Genomic DNA, 15,822 nt, shown 5'->3' on the forward strand with positions numbered 1-15,822 from the left:
CTTGGGGGAAGATAATGAGGAAAACACCTCAGTAAATAGACATTTTGCATTGGGGATGGAGGGGGCTGTGGGCCTGGTGGAAAATAACCTGGAGATGATCCGTTTTCTGGAGGAGGTAGAGGAAAAAAAGGTTCTCTTCTCAACTGACTCCTTGAATCCACTGGAAACAATAGACCTCTGATTGGAGGGAAGGGTGAGAAAGCAAAGCCAGAAGCAATTTCTGGGTTTTAAGCAGGGAGAAATGAATCAGGCACATTGGAATTACCAACATTAACTTTGGTATCATTTCTACTAGATTCCATTTCTGAAGATGTAGGCCAATCCATTTTACCCAAAGACAGAATAGTAGAACTTCTAAGTTCTGCTGGTCCAGATGGTCTATTATAATTATAATAACATCCATCTTGCCTTTGTAGAGGAAGACATGGATCTAAATATGGATCTCCTGGTGGATGGACCATCATCCTATGGGCCTTTACCCATGAAGGTGACAGGGGCCCAGTGTAATAAAAAGCACTGAGAATCAGTTAACCCATCAGAGCCTAATTCTGTTTTTTCATTGAAAATATGAGAGCCCAGAGGTTTCTCTTGGCCTCTTGAACCTCTTCTTCCTCCCCCTGGAAGCAAAGATAAAAGTCTGTATGGACTCTTCTTTTCCAGAAGTGGAGCTCTCATTTCAGATGAAGGCTGACACAGTACTGAGGGACAATTTAGGGCATGCTCTCTGCCAAAGGCTGTATTTGAATCATCAAGTGCATAAGAATCTTTTTCTTTTTGTCTGTTGTGAACATTGTCTTTACTTAAATCATTGAGGTATCTTTTAGCACTCTGAGCTGCCCACACATATGCTTTTTTCTCATAGTACATAATCTGCCCCGGATGAGAATGAATGCTTCTCTCCAATTCTTCTTCAAAAACTTTGACTTACTTTCTCTAGGTCTCCAGCTGTTCAGTTGCATGGCTGGTGTTTTCATCCACTTTGGAAAATTTCTCCTCACATTTTACATGGTAATTTTCCTTTACTATTAATTTCCTTTGGAGTTTCATTACACTTTCTTGATATAGTTCAGTCATGACTTTAAATTTCTGCTGAAGATTCTGATTCTCACTTTTATTTTGTGTATATATTACTGCAAAGAGGCTTGCTCTGTCTTAATATTCTATAAGGTTCAGATAATAAAGTAAGAAATGGTTACTTTCTCCTTCTAATATTTTAAAAGAGGCATTTAACTTAGCACCATACACCGGTTCCTTCAAATCTCCTTTTGGCTGATCATTTAATTGAGTGCCAATCTCTGATTCACTTTTCATTTCCAACTCCAAGTTACCATCATCTGTTAGGTCTTCTCCAAGCAAGGAAGCACAATCTTTCATCTGCAACAAGTGCTTTGTCAGAGACTTAATGTGATTTTCTTTCTCTCTTAGCATTTGTTCTGCAAGCACTTTAGAGTCTTCAAGTGTTCTTTTCTGTTTATTAAGGTCATTCACTTTTTTTTTCCATACTTCAGCTTCTTCTAAAATATGTTTCCAACTTTTCTAAAGTTTGAAATTTTCATTCAAAACTTCTTTTATTGCTACCTTAAATTCTTCTTCATTCACTTAAAATATTCTCAAGGTTGTTTTAGCTTCAGCTATTTGTGAGTTGAGGAATTTTGATTCATCTTCTCTGGACTGAATCCTTTTGGATATATCTTCCACCATTTCATTCTGCTGAGAATATTTAGTTTTCTCTTCTTTTAGCTCTTTTTCTAGAGACAGTATTTCATCGCCAAGTTCAGATTTGAACCTATCCAACTTTTCATATATTGCCTCCCAATTTTCTGCTTCTATTGACTTCTTCTCAAAAACGGTGTCCTTTAAAGATGACTCTAAGCCTTCATACTCTTTTTTCAACAAGGCTAACTGTTTAATGTAGTTCAAATTTTTCTTCAATTAGTCCAGGAAGTTTTAGAGCAAGCTTTTTTTCTTCTTACATAAAGCCTGTTTCTAACACATTGACAAAATCTCTACAAAAACAACAGAACAGCAAAAGATCCAATAGCTGAACATGTCACCAACTCCTGAGGATAGCCATAAGTATTAGAGCCTGATTTCATGTCCTCAGACAATGATGCCACAATCCTAAGTACTTATGCCCAAGACACAACTCAGGGGCAGCCCTTGGCCACTCTATCACACTAAGGCTCATTTAGCTATTGCTGCTGCAACTACAGCCTGTCCCACCATGCCAAAAGAGGTTGGGTACACTCAGGTCTTGGTCAGGGACCCAAAGTTGCACCAGGCAATGGAGAATAATATTGTGAAGCAGCTGCAGGGGTGGGGTAGGGGGTAGGGGGTAGAGGGTCTGTGGGCATAGACATGGAAAGAAGTTATGGGCTCCCAGGTGCCTAGCACACTCACATTGCCTTTGTGGAAAATTTTGGCCCCTTCACTATGCTTTGCATCCTGAAGCAGTGCAGGTTCAAGCCTGCCCCAATATAGTCAGAGAAAACTCCTCTCTTGCAACCAGTCCTTGGTTTGATTTCAAGACTGAGCTTATTATGTTCAATTCTATTCAGTCATAATATCAACCAGTTTGATGTAACTAAAATTCTAAAGCTTTGTAAAATATTTGAAGAGCCATTATGTCACACATTTATATTTGTACCACTTTCCCTTTTATTTTAATGACTCATTCCTTTTCCTCCCCTCATGTTCACTCCCTTTTTCTTCTTTTCTTTTTTTCTTTCTAAGTTGCCTCCCCTTCCCTTCTCTACCTTTCTATTTCTTGCAATGTTGGAGGTTAAACTGCAAGGCCTTCTATATGCTAGGCAAGCTCTCTACCCCTGAGCTCCATGTGTAGCCCTGTTGACACTTCCTATAGAAGTAATCTGAAATTTTTCTATAGAAAAAGTTTCATGTAAGACTATTTTAAAAGTAATGTTAGAAGAGTTGCTAACAAGAACACAAATCAGTTTTGACAAGTTACTTTTAAAAAGAACAGCATGTGTAATATTTATAAAAAGAAGGGGCTTACAATTAGAGTTGGTTTTCATGTCAGTTTTTCCAGACTACTATGTATTTAAGAGTCTTCAAGAGTTTTCAAAACCTTTTTTCAGATGCTCTTTTGACTTCTCATAGTATGTAAATACTTCTAAGTAACCTGGTTCTTATAAATATATAGCAAAAAGTAGGATAAGATGTGACACTTTGAAATGGATTTAGCTTCTGAAGATGAATTATGTTGTTGTTCAAATAGAGTCCATTACTTGATGTAAATAAAAGACATCCATATATATATATATATATATATATATATATATATATATATATATATATTTCCTAGTTATTCTTAAATTTTTGATGAGCCAGATCTAATGTTTGAAGGAAACCATTCTCTACTAGTCACTGGTTTCCTAAATGTATCTAAAGTTAAAAGGCAATACCCCACCATGTATGAATTAGACCAATTATATTTCAATGGCCAGAGGGGTATTAATGTAATCTAAAACATTTATCCTGTTTCACAAGGCATAAAAGTTTAGAAAATTTTTAACAATTGTAATTATGCGAGATTATAAATATGTTAATTAGTTTGTGGTGAATATTTCATAGGTATATACCTATATCAGAATCAAATTATCAGCTAGGCATGGTGTTACATACCTGTAATCCTAGACACTTAGGAGGCTTAAGCAGGAATATCACAAGTTCAAGGCCAGCCTCAGCAATTTCACCAGGTCCTATACAATTTAGTGAAACCATGTCTCCAAGAAAGAAAAAACACAAGCCCTTAAAGCCACATTTCAGACCATTAAACCACAACACCATGAGCTACCCTCTATTAACTCATGACCCAGTAAGTCTCACTAGATGCTGTCACCATGATCCTTAACTTCCAGAGCCATGAGCTAAATAAAGGTCTTTTCTCTATCATTTATCCAGGGTCATTTTCAATTATAGTAATAGAAATTATATTAAGTTTCAGAGAGATTCCTGGTCAAGGCACACAAGTAAAAAGCAATACCTCTGGAACTCAAACCAATTGTCTTCAGTTCCAAACCTTAATAGAAGCAATTAGCCATCAAGTATAACAAGCAAAAACCAGGCTGCAGATTCCTCTTTACTTGCCAGAGCTGTTTCTGTTTGGATGTAAAAGTCACTGATGAGAGTAGCTTGATTTCATCTGCAGCATCTGTATCAAGCTACCTACTTTCAAATCCACTTCCTGAGCCTTTTCCTCATCTGAACATGCAGGTCAATAACACTTTAGTAATAGTGATAATAATATCCACTAATAGAGTTATCCTCATCATTAAATGAACAGACAGAACAGACATCAATTGCTGTTCCATCCCTTCACACTCTCCTTTTCTAGTTTTTTTACTAGGGAAAAAAAGTGAGGATTTTTAAAAATGATTTTTCTTTGAAGGAGTATAGAATTTTGAAATTACAAGAGAACTTTTATAGCATATCAAATAGTAATAAGATACTGAACCACACCCAGCTAAAAAAGTTAAGTCTGGGGCAATTACCTTTAAGACTTTCCACTCTGTGACATGGGCAACTTGTCTTACCACTTATTTAATATCAGAAAGTCTTGCACCAGTCATGTCATCATTCCCCGTATTACCAGAAATGATGATGATAGACGCAGTACCACATGAGCTTCCTGAATATTTCCAGAGTTCAGAAACAGCTATTTGTACACTTTCCACAACTTGTAATTTCATTTCCTACCAAAAGTCTAGTACTGAACAATTTTTCTTTGTAAAATGCAAGCATTGTGTTGTAGCACCTTACATTTAGAAAACAGTGAGCTTGGTGTGGTGGCACATGCCTCTAATCCCAGCAACTCAGGAGGCTAAGACAGAAGGATTGTGAGTTCAAACAACTTTCAGCAAAAAGCAAGATGCTAGGCAACTCAGTGAGACCCGGTCTCTAAATAAAATACAAACTATGGATGAGGATGTTGGGGGTGTCCTTGAGTTCAACCCCTGGTACTCCTTCTGAACAGAAGATTATTGTTTCTTTTTCTGACATGTTACTCTCGGAAATGGGGATCTTCATTCCAGAGAAACTACTGTGTATAATTTATTAACTGAGAGATGTTAATTTGTTGGACAAAAGGATTCACTATCATAGTACCATAAAGAGTTTGAAGTAGACATCAGAAGACTCAAGGAGAGATGATATGGACATCCAGGGAGTCCAAAAGATGATTCCTATGAGTCCAAACAGCATCCATGGATCAAATATAACCAGAAAGTGCTCTCATGATTAAAATGATTGTTACAGTGGACAAAAATTATTCCTCTTGTTTAACATCACTGGACCACCCCAGGGGTCCTCTAGGAAACCTCCACAAATCATTCAGACCATGTCAACCTTCAGCACTGTGTCTGGGAGCCACTCTGATTCACTGATACTTATGCCAAAGCAGTTGTAAAATATTTTGAATATCACTTCTGGGTATCATCAAAACTACTTAATTAAGAATATTGCTTGTCCCTAAAATCTTATATACTTTCCCCTTGAGCTATTTGACAGTGTTTATTACTAAAAAATGCTAGCAGCTCAAAGTGAGATCCAGCTCCATGAAATGCATCCTTTTCCTATAGTAGGTATTCATCAAATTATGCATGTTAAAATTTAATTTATAATTCATACACACACTGTTAAAGTTCTAAAAACTATATGCTACAACACAATTTATCATTCACTTCTTTAGAACCATGTATTATTTATCTCTTTACTATTCCCTACTAGAATAACAACTCAACAGTAAGACTAATACACAGATCCTTAATGACAAAATAATTTGGTTTTATTCATGGAAATACTCGAGTTTATTAAAATATATAGAGAAGATCCAAAAAGGGGACCATTTTTCCTGCTGTTTAACCCTAAACTGTATGAATTGTTTAGAAATGGGTACTAGCCCAGTCAGTAAGAGTGTGTCTCATGGAAAATAATTAAAATAACCAGATAGAGTTTTGAAGAATAATATCTGCATTTAAAGAAAGCAATAAAAATTTTTATATTCAAAAGAAAATGATTAGCTATTTGAAAAATTACAATTTTCAAAATTCACTAAAGCTGTATCACCATGATTTTATTACATAAAGTATGTAATGGTGTCATGAAATACTACTCGCTGAACAACAGCTCAGAAAATAGCCACACAGTTAAAGGCATTTGACAATGGAATAATATTCTATGACAAAGAGCCATGCACAAAACAATTGGTGAAAACAGAAAGTGTGAGAGCTCTGAAGATGCAGGGAGACATACAGATGCTTAAGAAAGGTTGTTTTCAAGAGCACAACAGGCAGCCACACAGATCACATTGCTCTTGGATTTCTTTTTTCAAGTTCAAGATATGATGGGAAAGGCAGCAGAACACAACAGACACTAGTATGGCAATATGTAAATCAATGGATGTGTAACTGATGTAATTCTGCAATCTGTATATGGGGTAAAAATGGGAGCTCATAACCCACTTGAATCAAAGTGTGAAATATGATATATCAAGAACTATGTAATGTTTTGAACAGCCAACAATAAAAAAATTAAAAAAAAAAAGATATGATGGGGTGCTAGGTAAAGCAGAAGGTCAACCCAAAGAGAGTCAGAAGTGAAAGTCATTGACTTATCTCTGCAAACAAGATTTCCAATTCCTTTAAAAGCCACCATCCCACAGGACCTGAGCACACTAAAATACTCAAGGCCAAAATGTACTTGCCCCTCCCAACTTCTCCATTGTGTTAGCCAGCATCTCCTGCAGGGTCCACACTGAGAGGAACTGCTATAGCACAAAGGTACACATGTACATGTTGACCAGGTCATTCTGTAAGGAAAGAGGGAGAGCCATATGTATGTCACCAGTGTCAAGCATCCAGGCTCATCTTACTTGGTGTCCTCCAGCTGCTGTCACAGAAAGTGTGATGGTGCTTGCTGTCCTGTCAGCTGCCCATTACTACAAGACACTGTCATTATTGCTTGTTTGATACATTGTCACACTCAGGATAACAATAGCTGCCACTTGCAGTATGTATCCTGACAGGAATTGCCCTGTAGCTTTGTCTATAGTCCCTGTAGTTTTCTATAACAGACTATTACTACCAGAGACAATGAAAGCAGAGAAGTTGAGTCAGCATTAAAATTTGACTATTCCAACTCTCACACATTGGTTTCTAACCCACCAATAATTCTGTTGATTTAAAAAATAACATTCATGGCTTGGCAAGTGGGAGGAAGTGGCAGCTGTGAATTGTGTCTGTGTGGAGAGGGGGACAGCAGAGAGGAGTCTCCAGGGGCCACTGCAGCTGCTTCAGAGAATCAAGGAGCAGCAGGCAAGACTGAGTAGAATCTGCAGTGGCCATGACCACCACTGTGGGGACCAAGAACAAAGAGGAGGAGCAAAGATGCAAAAGCAAAGTCTGAAATGAATGTTACATAAATCATTTTAAGAGCTGTACACAACTATTTACATTTCTGAAGCCTTTTCTCAGTAAGTACCTCAAGAAGGATGAATCTGCCTTCTTGAATCTTTTAGAGTGTCCTGTGTGTCTATAATTCCTGGGTACTTCTGCAAAAGTCTTGCCTTGCCAGCTCAGGTTTTGCAAAGAATGATTGCTGGGATCGTAGTTTCACTCAGTTGTCCTGAGTGCAGGACTCTTGTTGGCTCCCATGACTAGGAGCTTCCCAATAACTTCCTGCTGGTCAGGCTTCTGGATGGCATCAAACAGAGGCTTTGGAAATCTAGCCAGTGGGGGCAGTGGGACCAACTGTACAGATGCATTAAGGGTTCAGGGCAGCACTATGGCTCATTGCAGTGCAAAATATCTGTAGAGCTCACAGTGTGGATGGAAGCCTAGGTTGCAAGCCTGGAGGCCTCAGTTGGGGTATACCTGTTACCATGTCCTACATCATTAAAATAAACATGAAGAAAAGGAGAACAGAGACTTTAAATTCAGCAAATGCAACATCTTCATTTATTGATGACATGTTGATGAAAACTGGTTCCACGGGTAAGTCAATGGGATCCATGGCATCATTGTGCAGATTATTAAACCATTGACTCAGCCCCACCTTATCACAAAGCACTTTATGACTTTGAAGTGAAAGACAAGGAAGCAGACAATGATCACCTTCCACTTGTTAAGGATGATGTTCTCACTCTGATCCAAAGATAGATGAAAATTGCACTGAAGGAATGTTGGCAGACAAAATAGAAATATTTCTGATTTCCTACATTGAGTTTAACTTGGTTGCTAAGGAGCTGACAGAATGGGATTAGCCTCCCATGGCAGGAGTTGATACTACAGAATGTACCTCAGTAGCATCCCAGAGCAGCACTGCCACAAAGCACTCCTACACCAAGAACACTACCAAAAAACGCCCTCCTTTACTTCCCTCACCATGGTGAGCAACTCCTCTAACATATCCCAGAACTGCCACTCCATACTATCAGCCCTTCTGTCTTCATCAGCCCTAGCAACCTCTCAGCTGCCACAAGGATCAGAGAAATATCTGGGCTTTCCTTCAGTGTTCCTTATCAGTTTCATGTGAGTTCCACAAAGTCAACTGTGATCCCCCTACCCACCCAAGCAGTGCAGTGACAACCAGCCCCTTTTTAAATTTCCTGTTGGATGTCCCCTATCCAGCTGCCCATGAAACTATGAAGACTCCCTTTCCCAAAAGCACTGTCCTGGCTGCCACTGTCCTCACCTTCGTGCTGTCAGCAGCTAGTGCTGCTGCTGCTGGAAGGGGACCCTGGCCCTCGGCAGGATCCACTGCTCACAGGTTGAGAGACTGAATATTATGAAGATGTTAATTCTGCCCAAATTTATCTACAAATTTGATGTCATCCCAATATGAGTTCTAGCAGTTAATTTGTGTAAATGTATATATTTATTACAGAATTTAAGCAGAAATGAAAAGAATCAAAAATAGCAAAGGCTATTTTAAGGAATTAGAACAACATATAACAAGCCAACAAAAGTCAAGAGTATTTGAAAGGGATGGCATAGGAGCAAGAAAAGGCAGAGACCAGGGGAACAAACAAACCAGAATCCAGGAGCAGATGGCACTCTCACAGCTTTCACCCAGGTATGGTGGGAGAAGGTGGCCTTTTTTTTTATGCTGAGTGCACTGAACCTTCACAAGGGTAGGGATTGATCTCTACCTCAAACTACATACACTAAATATAACCCAGATGGATCCCAGACCTCAACATCAAAGTTAAGCCTATAAAGGCTCTGGAAGATAACAAAAGAGAATAACTTGCAGTGGGCAGGGGGGATGCAAAAAGCACAAACTGGGAATGAAAAAGTTGAGAAGCTGGAGCTCAGTCAAATGAGCCCCTGCTGTTCACCACCAAAGACAGCAAGAGCAGTGACACAGGAAAGCCATCTGTGACACAGATAGCTGATCAGACTCCCAGCAGAGCACCTGAAAATGCAGGAAATCAATGAAAAATGTCAAACTTACTTTTAAAAAACAGGTTGAGGCTCAAACATGTGTTTCACAAAACAGTACACTCAATGGCCACCAAAGACTCAAAAAGTTGTTTGATAAGACCAGCAAAATGCAAACAAAAACCACCATGAAATTATATGACCATCATAAAGATTAAATGCTTTCTAAAACTAATGTCACTGGTGGGATCCTTAACTGGTGGGCCATCACATTCCTGCCTCACTCTGTTCTGGTTTATAAGGCTTACTAGTGACTATATAGACACTGATTTAAAGGACAAATAAAGAAGGAAGCTTTAGGGATGAACTCATGTAATCCCATGAGCCCCTGACACAGAGGAGATGGTGAAAGCATATTTGCATAGTGAAATAACACACAGACAAACATGGACCTGTCTTTTATGAAAAGACCTGCCCAAAAAACAGCCAACCCATTCATAGCACCCATCATGCCAACCACACATCTAAAAAAAAAGGTCTGAAAACTTATTAATCACTGCCCAAACAAAAGCTAGCCTGAGGCTACTCTGACAGTGCCTGTTTTATTACCACTGCACCCATGTGAAAAACTGATATGCTGTCAGCATTTCAGTCTACAGAATAAAAGAATCGTGACAAAACTCTTTAGCAATGCATTTTCTCTGCCAATAGAAATAGACTGAATTTATTTTACCTTAAATAGATTATATTTATACCATATCAGAGCCTGTCTTGGAAGCTGTGCCAAACTATGCAGTTCTAGACTTAATGGCCAAGCAAAAATGGGCACTGAAAGATCGAAAAGGGCTTGTCGTTGGAGAAAATGCCAGTTTATTGAGGAAGAGCTCTGCATATTTATAGTGTTGGGGGTGGTTTGACAGTTATGAAAGTTTAACAGATTAATGGTTTGACAGTTAACACAGGGTGCTTTCTGATTGATGGGTAAGGATCATGTGAGTCAACACGGCTCACCATTGGACGGGTCTTCTTGGGGGGATGGGGAAGTTAGTCTTTGGAGCCCAGGTGACTCCCAACATTCCCTCCTCTTTGTTATTAAATGAGAGTGGGCGTTGACTCATTCTGACTGCTTTCTGCTGAGATGGGGCAGTGTGGGAGAATAGGAAACAAGTAGGGAGCCACCACAGGAGGGCAGAGAAGACTGCTGTAGCTTCAGGAACCAGATCAACAAAGGTTCCTTGCCACTACAGATCCATGATGATGTCAGGCTGCTCTTCAAACTCTCTCCTATCTGGGTGTCTCTGAAACCAGCTTGCTTCTCTCTTTACCTTTCTCAAAACATCCCAGCTTTCCAAAGAGCTTTTTCCCTCTTTACCTTTCTCTGGCCCTTGTATCCCAAAATATCACTGTTCCAAGCTTTCACTAGTCTTGTCTCTCTTCACACCAAGAAAGCATGGGCTTTGTAATAAAGAAGGCAGCTTCTCCCATGGTCTGAACGAAGGTGGCCAAGGGAGGACGGTGGCCCATTGTTACCATATTTCCCTTTGAGAGCATTCAGATCTCTCTAGGTTTTATGTGAAACACCTCAACCTTAAATACTGATACTTGAAATTCTTATGAAACTGGGAGGGCAAACAAAACACACATGGTTCTCCTGAGGCCCAGAAGGCAACTGGTAAAGTGCTCTCTTATAATAAAGGTCACAATTATTAAGGGGTCACCATGCTCTGGACACCTAAGAGGTTTGTCAGAAGGACAACACACAATGGTCCCACTACCAGCCACATCCAAGAAAGTAGTAAGGAGGAGAAGGGGTTCTGGCTGGAGGGGGCCCTTAGTGTCACTTTCTTTGAATCATCAGACATAGGGAAAAGAGAACACCCAGGAGGGGCCAGAAATAAGGGGGAGCATTAGGTATTGGGCTAAGAATGGAAACATGGGAGAGGTGGAGCTTGAGGGGATCTTGTGGGGAGGGATGAAAAGAGTACTTAATGACAGGTGATGTTCGTTGGATCTTTTGATGAAGGTGTAGGAGCACCAGGCTTAAGCCTGGAAATGTGAATCCACAGGGTAAGTTGGTTATTAAATAGCTTGAGTTTGGCTGCCAAGGGAGTGCACATATTCACCTGAGCAGGACCTTTCCATTTGGGTTTTAGAGGGGGCTTTTCCCCCAGTGGGCATTAGTAAACAAGTTGACCAGGTGTTAAGGAGGTAGGGTTTTGAGGGAGACTGGGGTAAGGAAGGAGCCAGTCTTGATAGCACAAGAGTTCATAGCATAGATGGAAGAGGAGGGGCAGGGCATAGGTTTCAGAGATGGGTAGGGGTTCTGTATGCAATCCAGAAGGAATGAGGGGACGGCCATACATTACTTCAAAAGGTGAGAGATTAGAAGACTTCTTTGGCAAGGCTCTAATGCACAATAAAGCCAAGGGGAGCACCTTTACCCAGTCCAGGCTTAATTCCATGGTGAGCTTAGTGAGGGTCTCTTTAAGGGACCGATTAGTCCTTTCAACCTTTCCTGAAGCCTGGGGGAGGTAAGGGCAATGGAAATGCCAAGGGAGTGATAGTGCATGAGCCAGTCCCTGAGTTATCTGGGAGGTGAATTCTGGGCATTGTTTGATTGGATGGAAGTGGACATCCTGAAAGAGGGGATTATCAGTAAGCAACAGATCAACTACTATAGAGGCCCATTTGTTAGAAATGGGAAAGGCTTCAACCCATCCCAAAAAAGTATACAAGAAGATATTTTATGTTTTTTAGTCAGTGCATGTTGGTGAAATCAATCTGCCACTTTGTAGCCGGGGTATGACCGTGGGCCTGATGAGAAGGGAAAGGTTTAGGTTTCAATGGAGTATTGGTATTGATTCTCTGGCAGAGAGAGTATTTGTATTGGTTCTATGGTCTTTTTCCCTTAAGAGACAGAGAACACTAGATATGATGGGATCTCTTTACATGCTATTTGTGCCTTTTGTGGAGAGGCCCAATATCCCTTTAAAGCCAAGTGGAAGTGATCTATTGTAGGAGGGTCTTATCACGTGGAGAAAGGGTGAAAAAGGAGTGAAGGAAAGTAGTGAGACTCTGTGGATTTGAATGGATTAGAGAGTGAAGAACCTGGAAGAGATGTTGGGGATCTTCGGGCCGATTTCCAGTGGTAACAAAGAGTAGCAGAGAGGAGGTAAAGCTCTGTAGGGTGGCTGATCGAGCCGCTTGATCAGTCTTGGAATTCCCCAAAGTAGTAAGGGAGGAGTCAGTTTGATGGGCCTTGCAATGGATTATTCCCAGTTGGGAAGGCAGCCTGGAGGCTAGGCCAGAAATAAGTGTGGAATTAATGGCTGCCATCCCTTTGGTGGTCAGTAGCCCCCTTTCTTTCCAAATGGATGCATGGGAGATCAGGATATGGAATATGTATTATATAGGGAGAGGGTTTCTCCCTCCACTAGCTCACATGCCCTAGTGGCAGCTATGAGTTTTGCTTGTTGGTTGGTGGTATTTGGTGGGAAATGTTTTGCATCTATGATGGATGAGAGGGAAATGGCAGCATACCCTGACACTTTAACCCCTTTGTGTATAAAGGAGCTACCATCTGAGAACCAGACGAGGTCTGAAGAGGGCAAGGGTCCTTCAGAAATGGTGGTAGGGCAGGTTAAGATCATACCTCCAGGCATTTGTGGACGGGATTCTGTGAGGGAGAATATGGGAGGAAGGAGGCAGGGTTTAATGGAGAGCAGGGCTGAAAAGAGATGGAGGGATTTTCAAGGAGAGACAAGGAGGGATAGAACCCTGGAAGGAGGAAGTGACTGTATCCCCTTGTAAGTGAGGAAATCTTTTAGATGGTGAGGAGATGAGATGGTTAGTAAATGGAGCCAAAGGTAAGCTTGTGTGCTTCTTTCTGGAGGTCATGGGCTGCTGCTAGGGCTCTGAGGCATGGGGGTCAGCCCCTGATGGTGAGGTTGGATAAATAGGCCACTAGTGCAAATGTGGGACCATATTTCTGACCCAGAGCACCCAGACTTTTTCCCTATTTCTCATGTACATAGAGGGTGAAGGGTCGGGAATGGTCAGGGAGATGCAGGGCAGATACCAGGAGGAGGGCCTTTTTAAGGATTGTAAAGGGCTTCCCTGCCGCTGAGGGTAGGGGTTCATCTTGGGGGCCCTTGGCCAGATTATATAGTGAGGAGGGAGAAATTCCAGGCCCTTAAGTACTCAGATAAACTCAAGAAGGAGAGTATGTCATTTTTGGTCTTTGGTGTAGGTAAAGACACAACAAGCTGTTTTCTGTCTACTGTAATGGCCTTTTTCCCTTAAGAGACAGAGAACCCTAGATATGATGGGATCTCTTTACATGCTATTTTGGCCCTTTTGTGGAGAGGCCCAATATCCCTCTAAAGCCAAGAAATTAAGTAGGAGAACTGTGTCATCTGTTGAGTGCTCTTTGGACGGGCTAGAAGAATTTGTAGAGGTTTTCAAGAGGTGCAGACAGCAGGATCGGATCGGAGCAAGAAGAAAGCCTGGACATAAGTGATGTCTACCCATTTTTTGAATGCTCACAGTAATTGTAGAGATCCCTTAGAATGGTGGGATCCAGAGACCCAAAAAGGGGCCATCAGCTTTGGTTGTCTAAGGGATAAGTGGGCCAGGCCTGGGTGCTGTATTTGATCCAAGAGGCATTGTAGGGGAGAGTCAACTGGCAGAGAGGACACATTACCCATGTAAGGAGGAGGGAAAAGGATGCAGAGAAGGAGGAAACTGATTTATTGGCAAAAGGGGTGTCCCCGCTAGAGCCAAAAAATCAGGAGTGCCTAAGTGGCAGGTTCGAGCTGCAGAGATTGGTCATCACTGAATCCCGACAGTCGAAACTCACATCCTGGATGGAGATAGAGCCACAGGAGACTTGGCCAAGGCTTTTTGGGACTCCTCCTGCAGAGGCTGGAGACTCCCAGGACCGGAAAGAGGGGAAGAGGGCAAGAGAGAGGAAAGTGAGGGTAAGCATCTCTCTAGTGGCTGAGTCTTAAAGGTGAGAGGACTAGGACTTTCAAATCTGCCCAAGGAAGGAGTCCCTGAGGGTCACCGTAGCCTTAAAGGTTGTGGTGTGGTGCTTTCCTCCCCATATGTGGGCAAAGAGATTTGCCCGATGATAATCAACATATTGCAAGAGGGTGGATTCGGGGCACTGGGGTTGAAAAGATTGGAGGTCAGAGACCAAGGGTTGTCCAAGGAGGTGTGGACTATCTTGAAATCCCTGAGGAAGGAAAGTCTAGGTTAGTTGTCAACAATGTCTAATGGTGGGATCTGTCCAGGTAAAGGCAAAAATATCTTGTGATTCAGGGACAATGGGAATGAAGAAGAAAGCATTAAATCTATGACCAAGAAGTGGGTATCAGTGTGGGGGATCTGAGACAGCAGGGTGTATGGGTTGGGAACCAAAGGATTTATGGGCCTAACAGAGGTGTTGATGAGTTGTAGGTCCTGAACTAAGCAATAGGACCCATTGGGCTTTTCTAACGCTAGTATGGGAGTATTGTAAGCAAAATGAGCAGGACGGAGGTACCCCTTGCTAAGAAGATCCTGAATAATAGGTTGTAGGCCCAGAAGAGCTTTTGTGAACCGAGGGTATTGAACCTGATTGGGGAAGGTGTTAGGATCTTTACTGGTGGGCAGGAAACGGTGGAGGGGGTGTGGGTATCCCATACAATCGGGTCAACCAGGTTCAAGGTAAGGGGTCCATGTTTCATGTCAGCCTCACAAGTGGAGCAGAATGTCCATTCTTCTGCTGAAAGTGCCAGAAAAGATGAACAGGCCAATTCTGGGGCCTGTCTGAACCAGGAGACTGGATGCTGATTGTTTTATTAAATTTAGAGAGAATATCTTAGCTGAGTAAAGGAACTAGACATTGGGGCATAATTAGGAATGTCTGAGAGAATGGGAAGTTGTCTATGGAATAGAATAATAGGGGAGTCTTTTTTGGATAGATGGTCTTTCATCTGACCCTAACAATAGGAGAGGTGGATGGCACTGTTTGCCCCCAGAATTCTGTCAGGACTGAGAAGGTAGCCCAGGTGTCAAGGAGAAATTCAACCTTGCACCCATCCACCTGAATCCACACCTTGGGTTCCTGTCTTTTTATGGCCAGAGACAAGGACCCAAGGCTCTGTAAACCTTTGATGGCCATGCCCAGAAGGTCGAAGGGTTCTCTAGCCATAGGCCTCCTATGGGATCTCAGAGCCCCAATGACCTTGTTGTTGACATTTAGGGCATAGGGTACGAGAAATGCATGGTGCGAGGCATGCCCTGGCCCAATGTCCCTCCTTGCCACACTTTAAGCAGGCGCCTGGGGGGGGGGGGATGTTGACCTGTGGTGATGGGCGGCGACCCGAGGAAGCACCCTGCAAGGCCTGGGCGAGCATCTGAAATTTCTCACTCTGGG

The 15,822-nt window shown here is 41.7% G+C and overlaps 1 pseudogene; it reads left to right on the top strand.

The window, feature by feature from the left end:
• Positions 1-373: 373 nt before the first annotated feature.
• On the top strand, positions 374-8,800 carry LOC124098015 (E3 ubiquitin-protein ligase SH3RF1-like; annotated as a pseudogene).
• The last annotated feature ends 7,022 nt before the right edge of the window (positions 8,801-15,822 follow it).

This window comes from Marmota monax, unplaced genomic scaffold (assembly GCF_021218885.2).
Source record: "Marmota monax isolate L192 unplaced genomic scaffold, Marmota_monax_Labrador192_F-V1.1 WCK01_AAM20220418_F8-fsc01156, whole genome shotgun sequence".
NCBI classification, from domain to species: Eukaryota; Metazoa; Chordata; class Mammalia; order Rodentia; family Sciuridae; genus Marmota; species Marmota monax.